This window comes from Borostomias antarcticus (assembly GCF_949987555.1).
Source record: "Borostomias antarcticus genome assembly, chromosome: 6".
In the NCBI taxonomy this organism is placed as follows: domain Eukaryota; kingdom Metazoa; phylum Chordata; class Actinopteri; order Stomiiformes; family Stomiidae; genus Borostomias; species Borostomias antarcticus.
In genome coordinates this window covers 21,931,035-21,947,512 of record NC_140239.1, presented here as the reverse complement: position 1 = coordinate 21,947,512, position 16,478 = coordinate 21,931,035, and positions in this window count along the sequence as shown.

The following is a 16,478-nucleotide window of genomic DNA, read 5'->3' as shown; positions in this document are numbered from 1 at the left end:
GCGTGTAAATATTCTCGTCGTACGCGACATTTCGCCTTTTCCTCCTTTTCGTCGTACGCCCTCTTTTACACCTGAATTTACACGCTCTTTGATAAATGAGGACCCTGACCTGCAAACAGTAGAGGTGCTGTATGTAGTCTTTTCTGTCCTCCACATGCTTTGGCCTACTTAAAGGTCATAATTAGACAACATGATCAATAGGGGCTGTTGTGCATGCAGAGACAAAATCTTTAAACTTCATTGGGTGGGGGGAAAAGGGGTGAGGTAAAGGAAAAGGAGACATAGATTTTTAACATGCCATTTAAATGTAATTATCTAATGAACCCTGCTCCTGTATACAGATGTCAGAAGATGATGTATCCTCAAATAAAAGCACTTTAAGGTTAAAATTGTCATTTAAATTTGGAAAACACTAGTCTAACCCTTAGAAGAGGGAATACTGACACTTTGGATCTGTAGCCCTTGACTGCCACCTGATGGTGAGATAGAGGAACAACACACAATAGAGATTAATACACCTGATATTAATCAATTTCCATATGAACCCAATAATGTCCCTAAAACAGCTTTGATGTGACAGAGAATGGCAGATGTGTGATTCCAACCTTCATATACATTAGCCACTTAGAGATGCCAAATAGAGAAAGAAACCAATGATAGACCCTCCACACCCCTGCTACCCCTCCAAACCCCTGATACCCTCCAATACCCTGCTACCCTCCACACCCCTGCTAACCTCCGTGACCCTGCTACCCTCCACCAGATGGCCCCTCCTACAACAGACGGACGCAGCGCATCTCATTCATTATCCATTCAGTCCACTTAGACACTCCTGTCTCTCTCTCTGGATGGTGGAGCAGGGAGGTGGAGGAGTAAGGGGGTCAGGGAGAAGGAGGAAGAGGAGGGGGGGTAGCATGGTACTGTCAGTAGGTGGGGAAGCAGAGATACTAGCAGACAGACAGATGGGTAGAGAGAAAGGCATGCTGGGCAGGGAGACGCATTATAGTCACCGTATAACATCCAGGTCTTCCATGAATATTTAATTCATTGAGAAACAAAGGGGAAGAGTGAAGTGGTTGAGGAAGAGGGGAGTGTGTGTGCGTGTCTGTGTGTGTGTGCGTGTGTGTGAGAGAGAGAGAGAGAGAGAGAGATGTGACATTGCATAAACATACACCACTGATGCAGTGCCGGTCCTTGCATATTTGGTGCCCTAGGCAAGCTTCACCCCACCTATCCATCCTCCACCCATGGAGTCAACTGCACGAGAATAGGTGTAAAGGCACAAGCACACGTTTATTGGCACACTAAATCAGCACTTTGAGATTGTTCTCACAATGAACAGTGCTTTATAAATAAAAATAATAATTATTAATAATAAATTACATTTATTTCGACACACAGTGACACACACACATTACGTAGTGAGCAGCGACATGGCACACAGCACACACATGCAACTTTCGGGGGCTGCCGGTGGAAATTGTTTCCTGCATTTATCCCATCCCGAGCCGTCCTCCTCCAGGGGCAGCCAGGAGCAGTGAGCAGCCATTGTTCACGGTGCCCGGGGACCAAGTCCTCAGTCCAGGTCCTGGTCAGGAACCAGACTGAAGAGCATCTGTTCTTCTGCATGTTTTCCATATTGGGTTCTTTTGGGAGGAAACTCTTGTGAACAGAGGGAGAACATGCAATCTCTGCACAGAAAGGCCCAGAGAACTTTCTGTGAGGTGAAAGTAAAAGGTACTGTCTGCACCACCGTACTGCACATGAGTGATTTTGGGGTTCAGTGTCTTGCTCAAAGACACTTCTGCACACGCCAGGAGCTGGGATCGAACAGTGGACCTTGTAATCCCCAGCCAGCCGCTCTACCTCCCAAGCTACGTGCCTCCCCTATTATTAGTGCCTCCCCTATTAGTATTACGTATGCCACCACTTTGTCGAGTTCCCCAAAAGTTTGAGGTACCCCACTTCGACGCGCACTGAGTGCGATGCAAAACGGCTACCATGAGACAGTGAAGAGAGTGTGTATTGCATCGAGGCATTCATTTTCATGGACTCTAAATTGGAAGATGTAAACTTACGAATGTCATTTTGACAATTACCAAAATAATCAATTATTTTCAACAATGCTTTATTTACATAGTAAATCAGTGTAGTCAACACTTTCATAAATAAAATCGAGTTGACACACAACCTATTATTAATGAAGTCTCCGACGCAAATTCAGGCGAGGACACGTACGTCACGCCCGGGGTGGTCAGCTGAGGTTAATCAGTCACGCATGACGCCAGCACCAGCTGACTGTAGCTGCCATAACATTGGTCAGCTCACTAGAGCGCATGTATTTAAGCTGTCAAAACATGTCATTGTTCGCGCTTGCCATTACTGCTGGTTGTGCATTGCATGCTCGCTGCTTCCGCGTTCTCTGCTCTGGCGTCCCCTGCCATTACTGCTATTGCTCGTATCTGCGCGCTCGCTGCTCCGCGTCTTGCTCGCGTTCCGTGCTCATATTGTGATTTGGTGCGTTTGCTACCTGCTGCCCGCGGTGTTCTCACTGCTTCCGCGTTCTCTGCTCTTGCGTTCCTCTCTGCCCGCGTCGTCTCTCCGGTCCGTGGTTTGGGGGTCCGTTTAGTGGCGTCGTGGAGCGCCGGCTTCCGAGGCTGAGGTGCCCGTCTCCCTGTAGCACCGTCGTGCCATACTTGCGTATGGTTCAGTTGCTCGCATAGCTTGCGTCGGAAGTCCGTTTAAGCATTGCTATGCGCTGGTCTGGGTTTCATTCATGAGCCGCTGATGTCGGAGGTTGTCCATGCCTCGTCTGCCGCATTACTCACTGTCGATGTACGGCAATTCACCATTGAAATGTTTGCAGTTTCGGGCGTGGACGTGCGATGTGTATTCTCGTTATGTATTTGGTTCATCTAAGTCCTCCCCTCGCGGCTCGTTCGTGGATTCGCTGGCTGCATGACAGGCTATACTGCTCGTTGCTAACTAGCTGGCGTTCGTCAGGTTCCCGTACTGCACGTTGGGGCATCATTATGTTAGATTGCTAATACTAGCTCATGATTCTAATACTAGCTCATGATTCTAATACTAGCTCATGATTCTAATACTAGCTCATGATTCTAATACTAGCTCATGATTCTCGCGTTCAATTGTTGCAGCCCGAGGGTTCCAGCTGAACTGCTCTACTCGCTAGCTACATGATTGCGAGTGCCGCCACGCAGCTGGCGTTAGCCGTTCGGTGTGGCTAATGCTAGCTGTGTCCCAATCAATCAATCTAATCTTGTTGATAGCGCATTTCATGCCCTGAGGCGGCACAATGCGCTTTCCAGAGAACATGGGAGGTGGGTATACGACCCACCCCTACATATTCTGGTAGGGACCTGACGTTCATGATCGCATCGAAATTGCTTCCGGAGATACAAACAATATAAAGATAAATGAGAAATAAATAAATGAATGTAAGTAAAGAGATAAAGGAACGATAAATATTATAATAATATTAAGGCTGTCTCGCCTGTCTGGTAGGCCTGGCTTGTATGGCCGATTGCTTCGGCATGTCCAAACCTCGTTCGGGGACAACGACGGCGATGATGCCTTACCAATTATTGCAGTTTATTGGCTTTATGAATAGTTCGGGTCAGTAGCATCGGGCTACTGCATGGTTCCTTAGGGCAACGTACTGTAGATTGCGCATTGTCATCAATTGATACAAGCCATTATGCTCTGCAATCTGCTGCGTGTGCGCGACTATCCTGGCTGTTTTGGTTTAACGCGGTGCTTATTCCTTCCACCATTTACGTTCGTCGCCTGCTCCTCCGCGGTGTTTGGGGCAGGGTTTACGGGCTTTTATTTCTAAATGTAAAAGGGATGTATGCTGCGCTGGTCACGCTTCAATGTCGGATGTGTCATTTTACGCTGCGTTGGGATCCTGCATTGCTCTTCGCATTTAGCCCTCTGCGTTATTCAAAGACTAATCACCTGATTGTAATGCTGCGTGCATGACATGATCGGTTTGTCGACTGGACGATGGATAGGGTGTTAAGCGCGATGTGCAGTTTCTCTATCGTCGCTAATATTTTGCGGGCCCCTCAGTGGTCTAGGAAACGCTTCTCTTCTGCAATAACGGTGCACCGTGAATTTTATCAACTATGATCGTTCGTACATTCCGTTCGTCAATAATTCATGCGCTGCTCGCATGGCTGTCCGGGCAGGGGGAAATTATTTTCCACACATCCTCGTCCCCGGCCTCAACGATCGAATCGCAGACTCGCTTCCCCGTTTGATTTACAGAGTTCTGCAGACTGTGCCCGGCTGCGGGCGGCCCTGTCCGGCCTGGTCTGCCTCTTCAGCAGATGGTTCTGGACCAAGCGATGCCTCGTGCCCTACTGTATCCGCTGCCCGATGCATGAGAGCTGGTCTGGCCCGGACCGCATTGACCAATGCGACTGCATGGTCTCTTTTCGCTGCGTTCTGCTCCACATTTGATGAACCTTCGTGCCCGCTAGCGTTTCGGTTTATCAGCATTTATTGTCCATCGTGTTGGATCCAGACGGCTGCGGCCTCGATCGGTCGAAAGTGTCGTAGCAGGCGTACAATTTCGCATGCGCTGCCTGGACCCCTTCATCGGCATACGAACGCTACCTGGGGCCCGGCGTCCTACGTTCTGCTCCATATTCAATGTAAACGTCATGCCTGTGAATATTCAATACTATCAGCATTCATAGTTCATTGTGTCGTGTCTAGGCGGCTGCGGCCTCAGTCGGTTAAGAGTATTGTTGCAGGTGTTCATTCCACATGCGATGCCTGGACCCCTCCACCGTTTCTCTGCTGGGGAACCGATCCGTCCAGCTCCTCCTTAATGGCATCACGAAGAGCATCCCCAAGGCATGGATATACGTCTTCCCTTCACTCCTTCGCTCGTTCATCGGTTAATCGCACGGTTGAGGCAGGGGTGTTTTGGTGGTCACTCGGATTTAATGTTAGAAACAGTCATTCTCACAGCTTTCTATGGGTTCCTTAAGGTCGGTGAATATTCTACACGCACATTGTCATTCAACCCCGCGCACGACCTCACTCGGGCAGATGTCACGTTGCACGCGCTCTATTTCGTCCTGCACCTGCAGCATTCAAAGGCGGACTGAGCCGGTGCCGGCGTGAACGTTTCCTTATCAGGCACTAACACCTTGTTTTGTCCTCTGTCCTCCATGAGCTCCTACCTGACGAGCTGGCCCCAGGCCGGTGAGGGGGAGCCCCTCTTCATGACGAGAGAGGCAAAGCCCATGACCAGAGCCTGGTTCGCCGCCGGACTCCACACCCTCTGCCTGGCGTGTGGGCTCCCACCGGACCGGTACACTGCGCACTCCCTCCGCATAGGAGCGGCAACCACCGCCGCCGCCATCGCCCGGTGTCTACCCTGAAGTCCATGGGCCGATGGTCTTCGTCTGCTTATGAACGCTACCTACGGCCTGGAGTCCTGGATATTCTGGATGCCCAAAGAGCTATGAGTGGACTGTGATGTTGGGTTGGGGGGTACCTCAGTCATCAGTTCATCAGTCAGAGCGCTCTCCGTCAACCGTTCTGCGCATGCGGGCCGCGGAGTTGCTGGTGTGTTCTTTTGGGGGGTAGTCTGTCAGGTATTCCACTAGCGTCGGCTAGTGGATGCCAGAGTAGCCGCTAGCTGGTCTCTGTGGCTTTCCGTGGCGAACGCGGGCCGCTACGTCTCCGAATGGCCACCCAGCGGTCCCTCCGGGCGCCATGGACGCAGAGACACTAGGCTGTATCTCCCGCGGAACCCACGAAGCGTCGGCCCGTGGGGACCAGGGACTGTAATGTACAGCAGCATTCCACTAGCGTCGGCTAGTGGATGCCAGAGTAGCCGCTAGCTGGTCTCTGTGGCTTTCCGTGGCGAACGTGGGCCGCTACGTCTCCGAATGGCCATCCAGCGGTCCCTCCGGGCGCCATGGACGCAGAGACACTAGGCTGTATCTCCCGCGGAACCCACGAAGCGTCGGCCCGTGGGGACCAGGGACTATAATGTACAGCAGTCCTCCTGTGGCACTCTTTGACGGTCTTAGTGGGCTGAGTTACCTCCGAGCGTCTTCCCGATCGCGGCCCACTCTGATCGTCATTGAGGCAGGGGGCTAGATGCCGTTCCCCCTTCCTGGCTCTCTGGGACAAGGGCTTGGCCCAGAGGGGGGGAACACCTAGATTGCCTCCCCCTGCTAACGCGCTTTCCACGCCGGTGGAGCGCTTTCCACGACGGTGGAAGGCAGGGGGCCCCCCCGGACAGAGCACACCACCAAAATTCATATGCTATGTATTATGCCGCTTGTATAATAAATGTTCAAATTTGACAAAAGTGATCTCGACTGAATTATTATTATTATTATTATTAGGGGTCAAGCGCCGATGGTGCGTAGAGCACTATTGCAATTGTTGGTTTTGGCAATTTGGCAAAACCTACAATAGGTTTCGTCTCATAAACTGCAAGTCAGATCGGTCTGAAATTTCACAGGTATGTTTAGTGTGCATGTCACCCTATAGGGTGTTAACGGCTAAGAAATCCAATCCAAGATGGCGAAGAAGCTGCCATTAAAAAAAAAAAAAAAAAAAGTTCAAGTGCTTCAATAATCTAGGGACATTAATCTCACTAGACACGAAGAGGGCACTACCATGTTGTACCATGTCAAAGCATTTGCAGATTCTACCATAGGTAGCGATACAGTAAACGAATCAAAACACAAATTTCAAAGTGCTGGCATTTCCACGCTGTTAGACAAAAATGTATGAAACCTGGTACACTTGTGTCATCCCTCATGTGGAACACATTTGCCATTTGGACCCAAGATTGCCATGATTGATTTGGCTGCAGGTTGAAAATTTGGCAAAACCTACAAAAATGTTCTTCTCATAATCCATAAATCTGATTGGTCTGGAATTTCACAGGTATGTTTAGGGTGCATGTCTCCATATAGGGTGTTAACAGCTAAGAAATCAAATCCAAGATGGCGGAGCAACTGGCATTCAAAAATTACATTTAAAAAAAATTGGGCCACAAAGTTCAAGTGCTTTTTATTTTGTACAACAAAGTTGAGGGCGTAAGTTCAGGACGTACGCCTGAAATCGCAGAAAAGGCCATGTAAAAAAAGGCGTAACTCAATGATAAATGAGGCCCCTAGCCATTCGTTATAGCCATTCATTTGTAAACAAGTCTCTTACTGCTATCTAGCTGAGTTTATTGGTAAAATAAAACCACTGATCTTAGCTTTAAATATTGCTGGCTACTGTAGCTCCTGTGAGGGTTGAAGTGTGGATTTCCCTGACACACATGACAGTGTCGTGGAATTTTACACCTAGTCTCAAGACTATTCAGATTCTTTTCTTTTCTTTAAAACCTATTCATCCAGTCCCCTGCCTTTTGCTATTGTAAACACCTTAACCTTTTGTTTCTCTCTCTCTTTTGTAATTGTAAACACCTCCTCTATCTCGCTCTTCCTCATCTCTTTGTTTAAGTCAGAAGGGCCACACCTTCGTCCTTCCCGTCCTGGCTCAGACCTTTTGTTTCTTTGTTTATATTTAAAGTGCGCCGCGCTTTTCTTTTCATCCCTCGACCACTGTTTGATATCCGTCACCTTACGATGACGTATAGACGACTCAGCCAATCAAATGTCGGCTGCACCACATCCTTGTTTTGAGCAGATATAAGGGGGATATCTGGCGAGCTCATTTTACTTCTGTTCTGGTGAACCACTCTGTGTTTTATCTTGAGGTCCGTTTGCAATCGTATTGTTTTCTTAATAAATCTGACTGAACCTTTTTGAGCGAACTTTTGCTTTGGCAAATACTTAATTTTTCGAAATCTCTACTACAATTGGCGACTCGGGACGGGATCGACTGCCGTGAGATTCGCCTGGAGTAGAAGCGAAGGAAGCAGACGTGCGGAGCAGTAGCGGCTCTGGAAATCTTCTCTCTTTGCGCCTATCCGCATTGGTTCGGAAGTCCGCCATTGGTTCCACTCGGCTAAACTCACGGTACGTTGAAAAACGAATCCTTTTATGCTTGGTATTTGCCTTGGTTTCGGTTCAGATTGTGTTGGTCTAGATTATTGAAAACAGAAACCCCGGCGTGGTTTTTTTTTAGTAACTATCTAAGGAGTTGTGAACAACAGTAGATATATTTATATTGTATTGTTCTTTGACTTCGTCCTTGTTTCGTTACTAGGGTATATGCCTTTCAGAAGAAGTGTGAGTTTGGTCTAGTTAATACGCCAAAGTTGGCACAGAACGGGTTTCCCTTTGGCCGGTCGTAGGAGTTGTACCGTTGTATTTTTTTCTCAGCGAAGGTAGCTACTGGGAGTGGTTTGGTACGTAGTCCGACCCACGTTTCTGGTAGAAGCGTTTGTCCCTTTGATCCCGGGTGGTTTGGTATAACCTAAACGAGTTTTAGCTTTGACCAAGTGGCTGGTGCAGCCGGGCAAGCATATTTTTTTTGCTTGTCGTAAACGTGGGCCTGTGTTTGTCCTGTGTTTGTCCTGTGTTCGTCCTGTGATCGTCCCCTTTGTTCGTTCTTTGTGTTCTGCGTCCATGCACGGGGTTGTTCGTTTTGTTGTTTACTGTTTGAGCTTCGGCTCTTGCCTTGTATTGTTTGTTAAGCGCGCCATTGATCCAGGTAAAGTATTGTAAGTATTTTGTACACTGTTTCTTTGTTTCTTTCGAAATTGTATTCCTTTGTTTATTTCCCGCCTGTTTTAACTATACTTTTCTTTTCACCGTTAGTTTTGAATTATAGGCTGTAGGGTATTGTGTTAATTATGAATACCAATACTAGTTCGCTGTCTGGGCCAGCTAAGATTGTTGCGCAAAGGTTTTGGGATGATGCTTGTGTGCAGTTTTTGATCTGGGCGAGACATTCTGATTTCCCCCTGTCCGGTACACTCAAGGTTAGTGAGTTGGCGAATGTTAGGGCTCAGTTACAGGCGTTTGAGATGACTAGGTTAGGAAGGGAGCCTGGAAATGCGATAGATTAGAATGCATTCAGGAAGTGGGAAATAGTCGCACACAAGTGTTTTTTCAAGTCAGAAAGAAGCGTAGCTGAGGAAGTTAATCAGAGAGGTGAATATTCAGAGTCCCTCCCCCCTCCTAGTCATTCCGTTTTGAACTCTATCACGCCGACTCGGCACTCAGAGCTCACACATCCTTCCCAAACTATGACTGGTTCACCCGCTGTTGTAGCTGCTGCCCCGCCTCCCAACTCTGTTTTTCCGTCTGCTCCCAACCAACAACGACCACAGGGCCGTCACTTGAACAAGAATCGTAAAGGTAGAAACAGAACGGACTACAGGATAAAAAAGAGCGAGAGAAACGAAAACAGAGACAAAACTGACGTGTGTTTTCATTGTGGTAAAACTGGCCACTGGATTAGAAATTGTTACAGTTACCGCAGGCAAAATGAGAGGGAGAATCCTGCAACCTGGGATTCGGCGCCACCTGCTGGGGTTCCCTTGAACAACCCACAAGGTAGATTTTAACTAGCTAATATAGACTTATTTTTTTAAGGTAAATAAACAGGACAAGACAGATGTAGCTGAGGACGTAAGGTTTGTACATGATAGTGGGGGGATAGATAATGTTTGCCAGTGTCTTGATCTGAATACAGCATCTCCTAACCCAATTATATATTTTTAAATGGTTATGTTAAATATCTCATGTTTATAGTTTGAGGCACATTCATCGGGTCTAAATGTTTTTCTGAGTGTTTTTACAGACAACTGTCGTTCCGGGAGTGATGGGTGAATGCCGAACCAGGAGACGGTGGTTCGTGGGATGCAGGGCCAACGCCATGTCACCGACTCACTGTGAGCGACAGATAAGTATGACATAGGGAAGAGACCATTTTTGTCCGAAGCGTGCCCAATACTCTGTCCTCAAATGCAGAAGAGGGAAGTTTTAGATATACAATATTTAATAATTAGCTATACAAATGAAGCTTTGATTGATTTTTTGATTAATTGATAATTGATGTTTTGTTTATTGTAAATGAAGCCAGTTCATTTTAGTGTCATTTTATTTGAGTGATGCATTTTTTTTTCCCCCATCTCTGTTTTATCCTGACTTCAGGGATTTTGTTTCTACCCTTAGGGGGGGTTATTTTGTTGAGACGAGAATGTGTTAATTTTATTTTATTTCATAAAATCGTGAGAGAAATTCTAGAGCAAAATCCAATTGCTTTGATCATGACTGGGGACTGGGCGTGTTAAAGTCATTCTTACACTGCCCCTGATGTCACTGTAGGCTACTGCAGAGCCTAGATCCCTGCTACTGTCCGATTCGGTAAATGGACAAAAGCTAGATTCCCCACTGACAAACTACATAGACTGACGAGCCGACTGGCTCTAATGACACTTGAACAGACACCCTGTTTAAGTTTTCCTGACTGAATAACACAATTTTTCCCCAAAGCAGGAGCTTGCACTTAACCATGTTTCTGAGTATCTCCAACAGACTGCTGATAACCGTTCCTGACCAAAGAGGGGAACAGGGAAACCAGACCAGAGGACTCTCCTTTTGCTCTTCTGTTTTGTCTCTGTTGTCTCTCTCATCTGTGGATCCACAGATGGAGCACTTCATCAGCCTGTACTGGGGGAGCGGGAGCGCCGAGGTGGCTCTCCAGCAGCACGACCCGGGCCGGCCCTACGTGGAGCAGTACCGTGTGGACCGGGCTCAGTTCAAGAGCCTGTACGTGCTGCTGGCGCCCTGGCTGTGTGGGGTCCACACGGACACCGTGTCCCACCGCACCTTCACCCTGCTGAACCAGGACAGGGACTCCCTCCTCACCTTCCGAGAGCTCGCTGGCTGACCGCTCTATGTAGACCTGCCAAATGGGGAGACAAGAGACTACCAGGAGCAGATGAGCAGCCTGAGAACAGGCCAGAAAACATGGAAGAGAAGTAGATGTTGCGGGGTGAACCTACCCGTCAAAGATGGAACAATCAGCACCAGGACATTCTGGCCTGTGTGGAATAGCTGTCAAAAGTAGCTGAGAGGACGGTCCATGCAGCCGAACCAGAGATCTCAAGGGAAAAGCGGTCACTGCCACTCTGTCCTCTCCTCTGATGAGCAATCGGAGAGTGACCTTGACAGTCACCGCCACACTGTCCTCTCCTCTGATGAGCAATCGGAGAGTGACCTTGACGGTCACCGCCACACTCTCCTCTCCTCTGATGAGCAATCGGAGACTGACCTTGCCGGTCACCTCCTTCTCGTGGTTGTGGTATGACAACGTGGACAATCTCAACAGCAATGACTGCACCTCTAACCGCACACACTGGAACCTACATTAAACATTCAGAGACGCAAACATGGAAGCTATGATCCAGAGGACTAGGGAGGGGGAGTGGGCACCCCTGGACCTAGTCCTCAACAGACGGGGGTGGGACCGCAAGGTCCCAAAAGGGCACGTTAAATGGACATATAGTGCTGGGGAGATGACTGAAGGTCCCCGTGTCTGAGGAAGTATGAATTAACATACTGCTCTGGTACCGTCTAGTCAGCACTGTGTCGCCGTTAAGGGGTTGGCACTGTGTGGTACGTGGACGACAGTCCACACCTAAGCAGAGGGGCGTAAGAGACGACTTCTGTGAATAGGCAAGGCTGGTGAAAACGGTCAAAGTTCTAATATCCATAGCACAAGTGGAATTAGGATCAGACCGTCGGTTCTGAGCTGGGTGACTAACAATCACTACGGTGTCCGGGATCGCTATCGACTGGGTCACCGGCCGGTCGGGTCGCATAGGGCAGTAAGACCACGAGATGGCCGCCGCGCTCGGCTCAATGTACAGTCAGGCCACTACAAGCCAAAAGCGAATGCGTTAGTAGGCGAGTAGTGCTTCTGTGATCGGTGGGCTTTGAAAAGAAGACACCGGGAAGCAGAAGGCTGAGCTCTCATTCCAGGGGAGCCTGGCTTGAGGCCTCGGACGGAACGGGGTCTAGCCCGGGATTGCGCCCTGGATGGGAGGTCCGAAAGACTTAAGCGATTACATGCGATTATTCACAACAAGAGTGAATGAACTTTGAAATTATCTTGAAAAAATATCATATTTGTTTACAAGAGTTACAATGGTTGAAACATGAGTTGATAAATAAGTTTGGGTTTTTCCTCTAAATTGACCAAGAGGTTTTTTGCCCTTCTTACACTGGTAACCATTTATCTTTTTGCCTTGTTCAAACTTTAAATCAAGGGTTTTTGGTGAATGGTTGTCCACTTTTAGACTATAAATAGTATATAATCATGTCATCTTTTTTACCTTGTTTCCTGTCATATTTCTGAAACAAGGGGTTTTGGTGCGTGATTTTGCACGTGGAAAGAAAATAATCTTTTTTTTTTTTTTGTTAAATATTTCACAATGAAATTCTTTTTATTCTTGCTCCACCTAGTGGAGAGATTATTTCCTTTCCACATGTATAGCATAGAGTTTTTTACAATTTTGTGTTTGTAATTGATTTTTTTTTTTTTTTTTTGATTATGCTTATTTTATATTTGATGTATATATTTTATGTGGCTGTTCAGCCACAGATGAGGGAGTTTGTCGTGGAATTTTACACCTAGTCTCAAGACTATTCAGATTATTTTCTTTTCTTTAAAACCTATTCATCCAGTCCCCTGCCTTTTGCTATTGTAAACACCTTAACCTTTTGTTTCTCTCTCTCTTTTGTAATTGTAAACACCTCCTCTACCTCGCTCTTCCTCATCTCTTTGTTTAAGTCAGAAGGGCCACACCTTCGTCCTTCCCGTCCTGGCTCAGACCTTTTGTTTCTTTGTTTATATTTAAAGTGCGCCGCGCTTTTCTTTTCATCCCTCGACCACTGTTTGATATCCGTCACCTTACGATGACGTATAGACGACTCAGCCAATCAAATGTCGGCTGCACCACATCCTTGTTTTGAGCAGATATAAGGGGGATATCTGGCGAGCTCATTTTACTTCTGTTCTGGTGAACCACTCTGTGTTTTATCTTGAGGTCCGTTTGCAATCGTATTGTTTTCTTAATAAATCTGACTGAACCTTTTTGAGCGAACTTTTGCTTTGGCAAATACTTCATTTTTCGAAATCTCTACTACAACAGTCAGTCTAGTCTAGAATTAAGACCTTTCAATGGGGGACCAGGCTTAGTCTGTGTATTGTTTCACATAAAAGTTTCTTCTGTGAAAAACTACAAGCCCCAATAACCACAAAAAGGCAGGGATGTTTCTTAGACAAAGGTTTTTTAATGAAAATCATATTTTTCATTATATAAAAAATTTCCACATAGGCATACTATTTATAGCTTTCAACATAGCAGGCAGTAGAAAATAGTTTACATTGAAAATATTCAATAGCATTCAAAAGCATACTTCTACTAAAGTCAGATCAGACAGAAACATTCCTTTACATTATCGACTCACTACGTATGCTTCTATTTTTGGCTGGTTGTATCAGCTAGTCTGCTCCTCACTACAGTTTGAGACGTACCTTAACACAATGCTCCTCGATCAGTTGACAGTTTGAATAATCTAGAGCCTTTGACTACACTGTGCCATCTGAGATGCATGGAGGGCCTCAATGATGTCTTTCTTACCCAACCCATCTGCGTTTGTGGAAGACTGTGTTTCATTTGGTGCTGCGACTGACCGTGGGTACTGTAGTTTTTTGATTTTCTGAAGCAGATATATAGAGAATAATGCCTCAATGCTCTTGAAGAGAAAGTCATCGATCCTGTTAATGAAATTTCAGTATCACCAGTGTGTCACCCCCCAATTTGTTCCTTTCAGTTTTCCTACTTGATTAATGTTCTCTAAGTTTCTCTAAGTTTGTTTTACAACCTCTGTGAAATGTCGTTCTAATCCGTTCCCATAGAATCAGTCTGTTTAGAAACACCATTTGCTCTGTGACATCACTTCCCTGTACCGTTTGTCCCTGACTGCATGTCACTTCCTCCATACCATGCTATAAGATGCTATAAGCACTGTTACAGTCTGATTATTCTGATAAGGGAAACACTTCCTGTTTCAGAATCAGATTTGCAAATCGTCATACTAGAATAAAACTAATGTCTTTGTTTGAAACCAGCTTGAATCGACCACTCGTGTGTTCTTTTGATTCTCTAACTTAACCAAGTTAGATTTTCATCCACAATCCCCTGTACTCTTATAGTAATAACCACCACTGAACAAACAGAACCCTGAAGAACAGGCAGACACAGACAAACCCTAACATCCATACAGACCTCTACAGTTTGTTTTCCTTATTCAGTCTGAACTGAATCATCAACAGGTCATCATTGAGATGCCTGGACTGACAAATGGTTCTATTGTCAAGAAAGAAACCAAGTTCTTTCAAGGGGTGGAGAGGAGGTTGGGTGATGGTGGAGGGGAGGTGGAGAGGAGAGGATCACTGCAGTTAAGGTAACTTTGTGGAAGCTTGCTGCCGTCAACAGCATGGGAGCAGATTTCAGTGAATGAATCACCTGCAGTGGCCACAGAGAGAGAGAGAGAAGGAAGAGAGAGTTTAGAGCAAGAGATGGAAGAGAGAGGAGGGAGATACAGAGCTCAGGAAGAAGAGAGAGCGACAGAGCTTGAATAAGCCATAGGAGAATAACGACAGGATTAAAACAAGATAGAGCCAAAAATAGTCTGGCAGTGTACAGTAACACACACACACACACACACAGCACAGCACACCTTCCTCTGCCAAAAGCCCAGTTCTGTCACTGGACGGTTACGGGATCATAAGAAGCTATGGAGACTTACAGGTCCGAGAGACCAAAGTCTCAAACACATAATGTGGTGTTGTAACAAACCAAGTAGTACAGAAACAAACCAGGTAGTACAGAAACTGATCTTTGCCAATGAATGTCTCCTCTCACACCTACCAGCACAATCTAAGTCTATCAGGAAAAAAAAGCCTCATATATGTAAAGCCACATTCCTTAAAACGTAGGTTCTGGGAGTGCCCGACAAAGAACCACCGACAAAAAAGCAATCAATGGAGCAAATAATCTATTCTCTTATTTCCTCTTTTTGTGACATAATTCCTTGCCCTCTAACAGGAGAGTGAGCGTGTGTCAAGGACCAGAGTTCTGATGCTGCTCTCCTCAGACACAAACATCTCTGTCTCTCCTCACAGACACTGTTTAGATCTGCTCACACTCTGATGACTTACATCCAGTCACTCAAATCTGCTCAGAGTTTGGAGAGGGAAAACAGAGAGGGATGGATAGAGAGAGAAAGGGGATTTTGGAGAAGGGAGATAAAGGACTGCTGCTATCCCTGCCAACTACATAACTACAGGTAGGTCTGTGCCCTAAAAAAAAAAAACAATACTGCAGAGGAGCTGGGCTGGACTGACAACTATGTTTGTTCCCCTGTCCAGAAACAACTCCCAGTCTCCAATAACAAGATACCAGTGGGCCTAAATGTGACAGAGAAATACTACAACAAACTCAACAGAGGATAGAGCTACTAGCCACAGTACTGAAGGCTCAGACTTCGGCATAATCAAACCTACTAGGCATATCCTCCACACACATCAACATACATAACTGGAGTGTCACTACCCACCTCATATACAAGCAATGTGATGGCTGACATGTATGCCGTATGCTTAACATGTACAGTATGCTTAATATAGCAGCCATCTCACTAGTACAATCCAAGCCCAGTACAGACGGGGTAGATTAATTAACTGGGAGGGATATTGTCTCTTTAGGGCTACAGTATGTTGAAGGAATATTCATGTTAGTGTTAACTTAAATATTGGATGCATAATGCATGATGACAACAATATAGATAAATAAGAAATAACATACATAAAAACATAACATAAAGATGGATGACAAATACTGAATCACTCAGTTTCTCTCTATGACCGTTTGACATCATGAAGATTATTCAACAGTTTTGGAATTGCATAATCTTATTGTGTTGTGTGCCATGAGGCATTGGATCATGAAACATACTGTAGGCCTACATAAACAACCCAGTTGTATGACTCCTGTCTCTGGACTCCACCAATGTTAGCTTCACTCTCACTGAAAGACCACTCTCAATGTTAGCTTCACACTAGACCTGGAACATAAGGATTTTTTTTTCAGGGAGGATTTAGTGGGGTTAGTTTGCAACATGAAAACCTAGCAGGAAGCAACTGCGGATATCTGAGATTTAAATCACGTGGATGGGATCAGCCCAGTCGTATACTGTAGGTCGTGGGATGTTCACCAGTGCTAGGCTAAAGTATGGCAAGCCTTATAGCTGTGATCTAGGAGGTACTCAGAGTACCTATTAGTAGATCTGCAGGCTATTCTGTTAGAAATAACTAACCAAGCCTGAAAAAATGACATTGTAGTACAAAGAGGCCTTATACTGTATTTCCCTGTAATATAATGACCAGATGAAGGATTAACACACCAAGGGCCAGTAGATAAGGATTAACATTCTCCATTGACA